The 13,392-nt window shown below is 41.0% G+C and overlaps 1 protein-coding gene and 1 pseudogene across 4 annotated transcripts in view; one reads left to right on the top strand and one right to left on the bottom strand.

Moving 5' to 3' along the window:
- The window catches only part of LOC147861521 (uncharacterized), a 34,233-nt gene that overhangs the window by 9,863 nt on the left and 10,978 nt on the right, over positions 1 to 13,392 (top strand). The window lies entirely within an intron of this gene.
- LOC147861522 (uncharacterized) lies at positions 2,846 to 6,135 on the bottom strand (annotated as a pseudogene).

Here is a 13,392-nt window from a genome sequence, read left to right as displayed (position 1 = left end):
AGCGTGTGGATTTTTTATGTATACTATGGTAAAAACACATCCAAATATCGCAGACACAGTAGGACTAATAAGAAAATTCTTGTCTCGACTTGGATGGATGCATTGGCCTGTAATCAAACCGTCAATCAAGTATCTTCACTATATAGGTAATCTGAATCTCCGCAATAACTGTGATTTTGACATGGTTGAGGTTATAGATCCTTATAAGTCTACTAGTGGAGACATATTCACTCTTGATGAGGAGGTATTGTGTGGAGCTCTCAACTTCAATGGATAATTGTAGTTTCTACCATGGAAACTGAGTACATCTCGCCACAAAGGCATCCCATGTGGGGTTTAGGTACAGATCTCGGATTTCCACAAGTTCCTATCTTACACTATGAGAGTCAAGTGCCCATATGATTGGCAGAAACTCTATGTTTCATCCACAGCCAAAGCACATTGATATCTGGTGTGGATTCATTCATGAGGTGATTCAGGATGGTTTGATCCAGCTAGTAAATATTAATGAGTCAGAAACCAGCAGATTGTCTTACAGCCCCATGGCACTTCATCAGTGTAGAGAAGTTTACAAAATATTCTTTTAGAAGTTGTACAGTTTTGAAAACGAGACTGTACAATCCTAACAAAAATCAGAATATAGTAAATGTATGCAAAACAAACTTTTTTCTAGTTTAATAGGAGCAATGTAAGGGCCTTTAATCTCAACAACTTTCCACGTAAACGAACTAAGTTACTCTACTAGATAACTCCCATTTGCTCAAGTCAGTGCTGGTGAAGTGTTTTTTATAAACATTTTGTTCAACAATCTGCCAAATTCTCGGTGGTGTCTATCTCTACTACTTGGATTACACCATCGTCTATCACCTCTCTCATGAAGTTAGTGAATAACAATATGTCCTTGCATGGTAAACGGGATTCTTTGCCAAACATATGGCACTTTGTTTATCAAAATGTAGGACGATAATTTTGCTTTGGACGCTGGCCTCAACACAAGAGAGCTAATGAAATGGCTTCCTTAGAAACCTTTGCAGCTGAGATATACTCAGCATCTGTAGTACAGAGTGCAACAATCTATTGCAGCCGTGAACACCACAGAATAGCTATAGATGTAACCGTAAGTTAATTTTCTTGTGTCTACATCTTTAGCCATATCAGATTCACAATAGCCAGGAAGATTCAAGTCCCCTTGCCATAACAAATGCATTTTTCCTTAGTCCTTTTAAGATATATCTAAGGATAGACTTGACTGCAGCCCAATGTTTTTATCTAGCTTGACTCATAAATCTGCTTATCACTCCCCCTACATATGTAATATCAGGTCGTGTTGATACCATTTCGTACATTAATGACCCACAAGCTGAAGCATATGGAATAGCCCACATTTTTTCTGTTTCCTCTTTGTCTTTAAGGCAATGTGATGTTGAAATCTTTACTTGTGATTGGAGAGGCATTGAGCATGGCTTTTCATCCATCATCTGAAATCTGTCAAATACCTTCTTAATGTACTTTCTTGAGACAAAAATAGTAGCTTCTTTTGTTTGTCCCGTCCAATTCTTGTCCCAAGAATGTTTTCAGCTTTAATGAGATCTTTCATGGAAAATGAAGAATTGAGTTTCAATTTTAATTCCTTCAAAGTTGTTTTATGCTTTCTTCCAATGAGCATGTCATCAACGTACAAAACCAAAATAATAGGATTGCCACGATTTTCCTTTTTCATATAGAAACAAGGATCTGCCTTATTTCGAGTGAAGCCATATGAGAGCATGAAAGAGTTTATTTTCTTATACCATAGGTATGGGGCTTGTTTCAGCCCATAGAGGCTGCATCGAAGCTTACAAACTAAATGCTCTTTTTTGGAATGGTGAACCCTTCAGGCTACAACGAATAAAGCTCCTTGTTTAGGCTTTCATGAAGGAAAGCCATCTTTACATCCGTTTGATATAAATCCAAATCCAAAAAGGCTGAAATAGTGAAAAGTTCCCCAAGTGTAGTCATTTTGACTACTGGAGCAAAAACCTCCTGAAAATCAATTCCCTTCATTTCTTTGTACCCTTTGGCTACTAAACAAACCCAAAGACAATTATGGGGTTTAACACGGAAGACATTAAAGAAAGAAAAAGATCTTTTACAAAACAAAAGCACGTCGAATTAATGTGTGTTCAAGATTGGAGTGAAAACACACACATATACATATGTATCTGCCCTTCAAGATACATACAATATGCTCTTTGAAGAAGACCCTTAAATGTTAATGGGCCACCCAAGTCATCGCTCCACTCAACTTGTGGATGGTCTCATGAATACCTCTGAATGTTGAGTGGGAAATCATGTCCAAGGATCCCATTCAGTGTACAACATATTCTTTTAGGAGTTGTCGTACAGTGTGAGAAAACTGTTCGGCACAGTTGTAAGATGCCAACGAGGCTTGCAACTGCTTAACAATAAGCTAAAACAAAAACTATCTTTCTTTGTGAGGCTCAAAGCCTTCGCATACAAAAATGAGTGTGGTTTTTGTAACCCATGCATTTATTAGAGGAGAGAAAATATTCCTAGGTACATAATGAGTTAATGTTGTGGAGGAGTGGAGATATATTAACATCTTTTAAGAGGCCAAAATGACCTATAAGACCAAACAAGAGATTACATCTTACGTGTTGTCTCGTCTTTGAGAACAACAAATCAAAATAGAATAAGTATTCCTCAGTAAATATAAAAGTAAATAAAATAAAAACAGACGAGGGAATCTGGTTTTGCACATGTGAGATTCTCAATTTAGATATATTCTAACGTTTGTCTTCGAAAGATTTCTAGCATAGGAGAAAGAAAGAAAGAAAGAAAGAAAGAAAGAAAGAAAGATATATTAACGTCTTTTAAGAGGCCAAAATGGCCTATAAGACCGAATAAGAGATTACATCTTAAATGTTTTCTCGTCTTTGAGAACAAATCAAAATAAAGTAAATATTACACGGTAAATATAAAAGTAAATAAGATGAAAAGAAAAGAGACGAGAGAATCTGGTTTTTGGCACATGCGAGATTCTCAAGTTAGGTATATTGTAGTTTTTGTCTCCGAAAGATCTCTATCATAGGTCGATCCAGAATGGAAATGTCTCCAAAGCGAGGGAAGCACCTACGATGGCGGGAGATAATGGCTTTTATTTGTCGATGACAAGGGTGTCGAGGTCGTGGTCCATGGGGCCAGGGCCTACGTGCACGGCAAATTGCCATTGCCCGATCAATCGTAACCCCTTTGTTATATCCTGGTCTGGATCCCATTTCTGTATCCTGGGGTTGACTTCTAGCATTAGGAGTGATGGAGCTAAAGAAAGTTGTGATTGTTCTTTGTGGATGAGCTTGTGTGGTTGTATTCTTCAACAACTTGTCCCGATGTCTCTTGAGCTCGAGCAAGAAAAGTCCTAGGCATCTTTGGTCCTCAGATTCCATTACCTTGCGTAGTGGGCCAAAGCCTTGTTTAAAGAGGCAATGGTATCTCCCTCTGATTTCATAAAAGACACTACAATGACAAACATAGTGTTCTTCGGATTCCACTCCTTGATGACACAATTGGCAAATTCTCTCTTCTAGAGGTAGTCGTGTATATCTGCCCACCTCAATCTGTAGCTGATGTGATGAAGTTCGCAGCTGCCCTATCACACTATGCAGCGCATAGGATAGATGTATGTCCATATAAGGTGGCCTTATGACAAATCCATCCTCCGATGTATGTAAGAAGTGTGTCTTATAGTGGGCCATCTTTGTACCAAGTGGTATTTTGGGGCTGATCCATGTTATCTTGTTTTCTAAGTTAATAATATCAGTTCGGATCACTCTATTCTTTTCCACTTTGGTCATATTGAGATGGGGACAGTCCAAGCTATATTGGAACGGGGGTAGTGCATTTATACTCATGCCATGTGACTCGAACCATTGCTGCATTTCAGCATACCAACAATGAGTGTCTCCATTTTGAGCCAGTTGTCTTGATGACATAAGTGCCAACCTTGGGTACCTTCGTTTAGGGAGCTCCCAAAGACGTTGGATAAATGTCACTGATCGGAACAATGCCTCGGTTATTATAGGTGCTGCTCCCATCTCTGCCCGGATAATATCGTGGGGCACCGATGCTTTGCTCCTTATCATGCGAGCAATCATTGACACTAAAGGTCTCTCTAAATCTTTCCAAGGATTTGCCTTGTTAAGACTCGGTCCCCATGTCTCTACTCCATAGAGAAGAGTTGGTGTAACAAGTGTATCAAATAACCATAGCTTAGTTCGTGGCTCTTGGAACTGCAAATGTGCACATTGTCTTTCAAGAGCACCAAGGGCTGCATATCCACAAGAAAGTCGGGCACAAGCGGCCTCTTGTAAGGAGAACCTAGGTCCTGTAAATGTTACTCCTAGGTATGTGTAGGAGCGTGTGTATTCCACCTTTTCCTCTCCCAAGAAGAATTCTGGTTCTGATCTTGTTACCCATGCTTGGGTGGTGTTAAACACCATCACTTTAGTTTTATTCATGTTGATTGACAAACCTTTGTCCGTACAAAATAGTTTTGAGGCATTTAGATTTCTTTGTAGTCCCTCCGGAGAGTCAGAAATCAGCACAATATCATCAACATATAGTAATATCTATATAGCTATACCTGCTAGGTGTGCTCCGGAACCACCAAATCTCTCTATGTACTGTGATACCTCATCTATATAGAGACCAAAGAGTGTGGGGGATAGTGGGCATCCTTGCTTCACGCCAATTGTGCTAGCCACCGCCTCTGACAAGCCTTTAGGAGACCGAACTTTTCCTGAAATAGATTCATAGAGTGCGTAGATTCCCCATTGCATATCTATAGGAACACCAATGGCCTCTAGTTGCTGCATAAGCCGAGCACGTGGCACAGTGTCAAAGGCTTTTCGAAAATCCACAAAGCAGCAATAAATCCTCTTATTGTGGGCTCTGATCTCCTCAATAAGGGCCCGGAGGGTGAATATGTGATCCAAAGTTGTGAAACCCTTCCGAAAGCCTGCCTGTCCAATTGAGCGGCAGCCATTTTGCTCTGCCCATATACTCAATTCTGATTCCCGAATCGAGCCATATAGTTTGGCCAAGTAATGGCCAATCATGATTGTCCTATAGTTGCTTGGCATCATCGGGTCTCCACTCTTGAGGATTGGCACAATGGTATGCTGAGTCCATCTAGTAGGAAAACCTTCGCACATGGCTCTATTAAAGATGTGTGCTAGCAATGGGAGCAAGGTGTCACGGGCATAGATAAAGTGTTCTCCCACCAATCCATCATGATCTTGGGCCTTCCCAAGTTGTAGTCTATCAATGGGATTTCTTACATTTTGTGGTGTAAAGAAGGTTGATTCATGTGGGCGTGAGGCATTCGGGTGGGGAAGAGGAGGTTGCCTCGGGATATCATATAGAACCTTTGCATATTCGTGCCACACTTGAGGTGAGGTCAATTGTGTGGTGGGTTGCCTCTCATTAAACAGTTTCCATGCTCTTTTACTCTCTCGTCCTAGAAACAAGCGATACAAATGATCTTCAAATTTAGCCAAATACAATCTCTTCTTCCTCCTTACGAGGCGTTAGAAGGTTGCTCTCGCTTGGTTGTGTGTATAAATGCCCCGAGTTACATCACGTTGCAAGCATCTCCTTGTATCACGACATTCATCATCATACCAACGATTTTGTATTACTTTACCGAGTTTGGGGGGGTTAGCCGTTGTGTGAGGGAAGGCTTTTGTGGCTGCTTTATGCAATGATTTGGATAAACCTTGGGTAAGTTCTTCAAGCGGTGCGAAAGGATCCAAATCTAGCATGCCATTGTATACACCACAACTATAGACATCAATTGTCTCGCGAATGAATAGATACCTAGCCAGCCCCCTCTCCTTAGCATATACATCCTTTGTGCATCCATCCTTTACCTCAAAGCGTAGATATGCATGATCAGCTGCCAAGCCAATAGATCTTCCCGATATAGTGAACACTTTTATTTCAGGTATAAGAGATGGAGATCCCATTAGATAATCGACTGTGCTTGCACCCCCTTTTGGGTTCCAACATGTCAAAGCATCTGATCCAGGCCATTGTGACAAGCCATTATATATCACAAGTCCATGCGTGCTTCCCAAGGCTAGAAAGTGTTTTCCATATTCAGTTTAGTGAGCTTTTCTCTTTAGACCAACCTCTTCCGCCATAACTTCTCCATAGACAGCCTCGTTGGTGTTAAATATAGTTGTTTGTTCATCCTTGGTTCGTGCATTAAAATATCCTAATAGTATTATATCCCCCATAGTAGCAAATCTTATGATATCATCGTATAATGGTAGATATGGTGATTCACCTAAAGGTGCAAACCTTGAATAGGCAGGTGGAAAGTAGCAAATTGCAATGTATAGCTCCCTAAGATCCCCTCTTTTTATGCATATCCACATGTAGTGTGCATCCACATCCTTATGTACAACATGCACTCTACCATGGAGCTCCTCTTTGTATAGCATAGCCACTCCTCCCGAACCTCTAGTGCTTCCTCGTGTCTGATGTTGGGGGCAACATATTGACTCCCATCTGTATCCTTGTACCTCGGGGAGTTTGCTAGCCATACATTGGTGAGTCTCTGTATACATAGCAATATCTGTGTTTTTCAATGTATCTTCAAAATATCCGACATCTGTCTGTAGAGAGCCGTTGCAATTCCATATGGTCATGCGTAGGGTCTCATAGGCCATATATCGTCATGCGGATCTCTTCTCTGTAATAATGACCTTGCCGTCTCTATATACGGCTCATTTGCCTTCCTTTCTTGCATCAAGCACCCGTGGCATGTTTTCTTTGTGGTGTGCCACTTGGGCTGGAGTGAGATCGTCATCTAAGTATATCTTTTCACCCTTGAGTACCTTTCTTTTAGAGAGGAAAGCTTTTTTCTTGTCAATATCCATGAAGCGGATGATAAGGGCTTTAGCTCTAGACTCATCTCTTCCCACTCTCCACGCCGAAGCAAATGGAATATCTGATGCTCCAATCTTTGTTGCGAGATTCTTGGCATCTTCTTGTGGACTTCCCTTTTCGGCCCAACCAACCACTCGTACATGCAACACACGAGCTTTCCTCTTGGCTTCTTCTTCTAAAGTAGCATTCATCATTGCCATCCTATCCATGGATGTTCCTTTTTGCTTTTTTACTACCTCTATCTAAGGAGCATTTGCTTTAATTTCGTTTTGGGCGTGCTCGGCTTGAGCTTTGGCATCTTTGGCGATGTCTGCCCATGTTTGCATTTCCTTCGTGACATTGGCTTTCACTGTAGAGATGCATCTTTCCACTGCTTCTTGTCCTTTTTCGAAATCCACTTTTATAGCTCCTAACTCAACCTTACTTGAGGATATTTCATCCTTAAGGTATTGTGTCATGTCATCCCTGAGCTCTAAGTGTGATTTCTCCACATGGCTTATTATGTCTTTCCGCATCTCTTCTAATAACTCAGCCTTGATAGAGGCGTACAATTCTGATTTCTGTTTCTCTATCTCCTTTTTCATTTCTTCTTTTAGTGTTATTTCGATATCTTCTCTAATAAGGTTGATCTCTTGCGCAATCAAATGGTGTAGAAGATCATGTTTCCCATTTTCGACATCGAATGGAATGTTGGATGGGGCCTGCATTCTAGGTTCCTTATACGCCCTTTTGACGCTATTCAGGTCCCGTCCTTTTCGTCTATGATATCTTCTTGTGGTCTTCAATAGATCTGGACCCTCGTCATGCGTGTTAAGATCCATCTTTTCAGTGTCTGTCCCTTCGGACTCCATGGTGTCAGATGTTGAGGGCAGAAAGAATAGAAATTACTACTGGGCAGAAAGAATACAGGAACAGATGAAGATACAGGAAATCAGATTTGGAAGAGAATGCACAGGATCAGGCATTGCAGAAAACACAGAGGACAGACATTTCAGAAAAGACAGACAGAGCCAAAACCCTAAACGCAGAACCAAAACCGTAAACGCAGAGCATAAACCCTAAACGCAGAGAGAGAGAGAGAGAGAAAAGAACAGTGCATTAAATATTGTAATGAAGTAGCAGTAGGTTCTCACAGTCAACTGTAATAAATGCTGGAATAAAGTAAATCTAGAGAGAATGTGCAAAGAGATTGCAGAAGGGAGAAATCAGTTCTGGGGCTATCTCCCTCCAACATATAGTTCCGAAAACAAGGCTGTACAACACTAACAAAAATCAGAAAATATTAAAATATAGAAGAAACGCTTTCTAGTAGGAGCAAACTGAGGGCTCTTAGTCCCAAGAAGAGTTAGTGTCACAGCTATCAAATAGCCACAATTTAGTTGGTGTTCTTGAAAGACCTTGTGCACATATTCAATCCCAAGAGGCACAAACTAAAATGTGGCTATTTGATACACTTGTCACACGACTCTTATATATGAAGTAGAAACCTAGGGGTTGAGTCTTGACTGCGAGAAATGCTGTTAATAGCAGCAGCGGAGCAATAGTTAGAACAAATTAGACACAACCAAGCTATAAGAAGGCTGTTAGACAGCAGTAGAAAAAATGGTTGCAAAGAGTAGAGACACAACCAAATAATAGAGCTTGTTTTTAAGTAGCAACCAAAGTAAAAAGTCTGTACAAAAGAGGCTGGTATAGCCTATTTATACAAAATTGGGGAAAGTGGGTGAAATGGTTGTTTGGTAGTAAAGTGGCTCTTGTACTACCAAACAGGTACAAAAAGCTAGGAATAAAAGGGAATATCTTGGAAAAAGTAGAAGAAAAAAAAGGCATTTAAAGCATTACAAATTCTAGAGAGAGAAGGCATTAAAAGAGTTGCAGATTCTAGAGAGGGAAGAATCTGGGAAGGGAGAGAATATAGTACAAAGATAATAAAGATGAAAGAGAGTGCAGGATTGGAGCTGCCACCCTCCAACACCTTCTCTCAGCTCCAGAACAACGGTCCAACATTGAGTCGATCAAGGAGCTGATCAATGGCTTCCCTTGGAAGTGGCTTAGTAAATAAATCAGCCACATTTTCTTGAGTAGGGCAGTATGCCAAGTTGATGACTTTTGTTCGTGACTTAGTGAAATCACAAGTCATCAACTTGACATATTTCCCTACTCAAGAAAATGTGGCTGATTTATTTACTAAGCCACTTCCAAGGGAAGCCATTGATCAGCTCCTTGATCGACTCAATGTTGGACCGCTGTTCTGGAGCTGAGAGAAGGTGTTGGAGGGTGGCAGCTCCAATCTTGCACTCTCTTTCATCTTTATTATCTTTGTACTATATTCTCTCCCTTCCCAGATTCTTCCCTCTCTAGAATCTGCAACTCCTTTAATGCCTTCTCTCTCTAGAATTTGTAATGCTTTAAATGCCTTTTTTTCTCTTTTGCTTTTTCCAAGATATTCCCTTTTATTCCTAGTTTTTTGTACCTGTTTGGTAGTACAAGAGCCATTTTACTACCAAACAACCATTTCACCCACTTTCCCCAATTTTGTATAAATAGGTTATACTAGCCTCTTTTGTAAAGACTTTTTTTTACTTTGGTTGCTACTTAAAAACAAGCTCTATTATTTGGTTGTGTCTCTACTCTTTGCAACCATTTTTCTACGGCTGTCTAACAGCCTTCTCATAGCTTGGCTGTGACTATTTTGTTCTAACTCTTCCGCTGCTGCTATTAACAACTTTTCTCACAACACCAATGTGAGAAAACAATTGCATCAACCATAGCAACTCACAACAAGTATCCAAGTAGGCGCCATATTCAGTTTCCGTCGATGAAGTAGAAACTGAGTTTTGCTTCTTCGATTTCCAAGAAATCAAGCATGAATCTAACATAAAACAATAGCCAGATGTGGACCTTCTAGAATCAATATCACCTGCCCAATCAACATCTGAGTATCCAACAAGCTCAATGCCGCCTCTAAAAGACAGACCATAGTCGAGTGTGTTGGCCAAATACCGAAGAACTCGAATAGCTGCTTGCCAATGACTTTGTCTTAGAGCAGTTGAGAATTGGCTGAGAATACTCACGCTATAGGACAAATCAGGCCTGGTATAAGTTAAGTGAAGAAGGGACCCAATTAACCTTCTATATTTCGTGATATCCTTAAATATGGGAGAATTGTCCTCACGAGATAGCTTTGAGTTCGAATCCATTGGACAGGAGAGTGGCTTGCAATTTGTCATGCTATAGGTCTCAAGGAGTTGCCTGAGATACCTATGTTGGCTGAGAAAGATACCACCATGTGATTGATAGACCTCCATACCTATGAAATAATGGAGAAGTCCTAGATCAGTCATTTCAAAGGTTGTTTTGAGGTCAGCGCGGACCTTCTCGATTTTAGATGCAAGGGACCCTGTAATTAGAAGGTCGTCAACATATAATATGATCAAGCAAAACAAATTATCTTGGGGAAAAACATAGAGATTGCTGTCAGCATTACAGTTTTGAAACCCAAGAGAGAGAAAGAAGCTATCAATTTTGTCATGCCAAGCTTTGGGAGCTTGCTTTAAGCCATACAAGGCTTTGTGTAACCTGTAGACCATGTTTTTCTGCTCTAAAATCTCGAAACCTAGAGGCTGTTCAACATAAACCTCCTCTTTCAAGTCACCATTAAGGAAGGCTGACTTGACATCCATTTGAAAAATGGGCCATTTGTTGTGAGTAGCAAGTGCAAGCGCACATCGGATAGAGGTGTACATTGCTGTTGGAGCAAAAGTTTCCTCGTAATCCACTCCTTCGACTTGTGAGTAGCCTTTTGTCAAATGGATTTTCAAGACCAAATACCATGCTGATGTTTAGTGGCAAAAGGCTACTCACAATCGATTTCAGTCCAATGACTTGTTGATGTGGAGGCCGTGGGACTAGCTCCCATGTATGATTCCGCTCAATGGAATCAAGTTCAACTTCCATTGTTGCTTTCCACTTTGGAAGAACAAGGGCCTCTTTTGCTGTTGTGGGTTCTTTTGATTGCACAACAGTGCACAATAAGGCAAAGTTGCATGAGTGAAGAGGCCATTGTGACTTACGTGTTCGAGAACCAGATGTATACTCATGAAGTTCAGGATCGGAGAGATGACAATCACGAATGGTGGCTTGAAGCCACTTGGGAAGTGGTGGAAGCTGGTCTGTAGAGGGAGGGGAAACAAGTGGAGTTGAGGGAGAGGATTGAATGGTTGGCGAAGTTAGAGATTGAGTAGGAGGAGATGGGGGCTTGAAGATGAGACATCTTCGTCTAAAATAGGAGATTCCAGAGGAGCTGGGATTTCAACCATGAACTCAGGTGAAATCCTAGAATCATCCAGCTGAGACTCCACAAAATGAACATCCCTAGAGATGACTAGGGACTTTGACTCTAAATCCCATAACCTGTACGCTTTTAGATTGTGTGTTGTAACCAAGAAATTTGCATTTCTTGGTTTTGGACTCAAATTTCGTCCTTTTATGATCTGAAATGTGAACATAAGCATCACAACCAAAGACTTTAAAATGAGGTACTGAGGGCTTTACACCTGTAAATGCTTCTGCAGGCGTCATTCCAGCAACTGCTTTTGTTGGGTAGCAGTTGATGATGTAGACTGTTGTGTTGACAGCTTCACCCCAAAACAAGAGAGGAAGATCAGATTGAGATAGCATTGTACAAGCCATCTCTTGGACTGTCCGGTTCTTCCTTTCCACGACTCCATTTTGTTGAGGAGTATTGGGTGTAGAAAATTGGCGAGCAATGCCTCGTTGAGAGCAGAAATGGTGGAAAGCGTGGGAGATAAACTCTCCACCATTGTCCAACCTGATCTTTCGAACTTTCTTCGATGTCTCTTTTTCCACGAGAGCTACCCATTCTTCAAATTTAGTGAAAGCTTGGGATTTTTCTACAAGAAAATAAACCCAAACCTTGCGGGAGAAGTCATCAATTATAAGCATGAAGTAGCGTGCACCACCAAGAGTAGTGGTTTTCATGGGACCACAAAAATCCATGTGCACTAACTCCAAGATAGATGTTGCACGGTGACTGGCTTCATGAGGGAAAGGCTCTCGATGTTGCTTGCCATGAAGACAAGCAACACATGGGGTATTGGGAGATTTGAAAATAGGAAGACCCTCAACTAGTTGGGAAGAGGAGAGCTTTTGAAGAGAATCATAGTTGAGATGACCAAACCTAGCATGCCATAACGTGGGATCTTCTTGTGCCACCAAGGCATGAGAGCCTTGAAGAAGATGAAGAAGATGAGATTTGGACTTTTCCAAGGGGCTATGGTAGCTTTTTAGGAGATATAAACCCCCTTCTTGTGTGCCACTAACTACAATTTTTAGGCTGTTGGTGTCAATCACTTCCAAAACTGAGCTATCAAAGTAGACTCCATAACCTTGCGTGGCGATTTTGTAGACCGAAAGTAGGTTGGCAGAGATGCGAGACACATGTAGCACATCTTGAAGAACGACGGGTTCTTCATTTGAAGAATTGTCAAGAAACACATTACCCACACATGAAGCCTCAATGCTTGAGGCATCTCCTATAGAGATTTGGGAAGAGCTAGGCTTCACGTCATGCAAAATGGATTTGTCATAGGTCATGTGAAGTCGCACCACTATCTACTAACCACTCATCAATGGTTGAGGTAGTTGGTCCAGCCAAATGTGAAGTATGTTCCTCAATGCCAAGAAAAACTGTTTCTTTGGCTGAGTGGACCGAGTTTGATTTTGGTGTAGGTTGACTTTCGGTAGAAGAAGATTTCTTGGCATTGTCTCTTTTTTTTCCGATAGTCGGGCTGAATGTGACCTTTGTAGCCACAATAATGACAGGTAAGCTCCTTGTAGGCTGGGTTGTTTGGTGGTCTTGGATTGGGTTTGTTGTAGGAGTTACCATTTTGCTTCCACTTGCCTTTACGCTCCTTGTAGGCTGGGTTGTTTGGTGGTCTTGGATTGGGTTTGTTGTAGGAGTTACCATTTTGCTTCCACTTGCCTTTACTTGTCGCATGTAGAAGCGTCTCATTGGAAGTTTGAGCACTTTTCTTCCTTGTTGCCCTATCTTGTAGGATACCAAGAAATGTATTCATATCAGGTGTGTTGGGAAGAAGAGAAATTGAGTCACAAAATGCTGAGAATGACTCAGGCAACTTTATCATTAGGCAATGCACAAACTCAACTTCAGTTGACTTGCTTCCCAAAGAAACTAGTTCCTTTTGGAGAGTAACAAATTGCGTTATTTGATCCATGATGTTGGGAGTGTCATGAATCTTGAGATTAGCTAGTTGGTTCTCAATAGCTATCATTTGAGCATGATTAGCTCGATGGTACCTCTTTTTGATGGATGTCCATAGTTCATTGGCTGTCTCTTCATCTCTATATTGAAATTGACGAGCGATGCTCGGTTTAATATTAAACATGAGGAAAGCA

This window comes from Azolla caroliniana, unplaced genomic scaffold (genome assembly GCF_043228905.1).
Source record: "Azolla caroliniana isolate FFs.n. ecotype wild unplaced genomic scaffold, voAzoCaro1.0.p SCAF_7, whole genome shotgun sequence".
Classification (NCBI taxonomy): Eukaryota; Viridiplantae; Streptophyta; class Polypodiopsida; order Salviniales; family Salviniaceae; genus Azolla; species Azolla caroliniana.
Note: the sequence above shows the minus strand (reverse complement) of the source record. Positions and strands in the feature narration are given on the sequence as shown.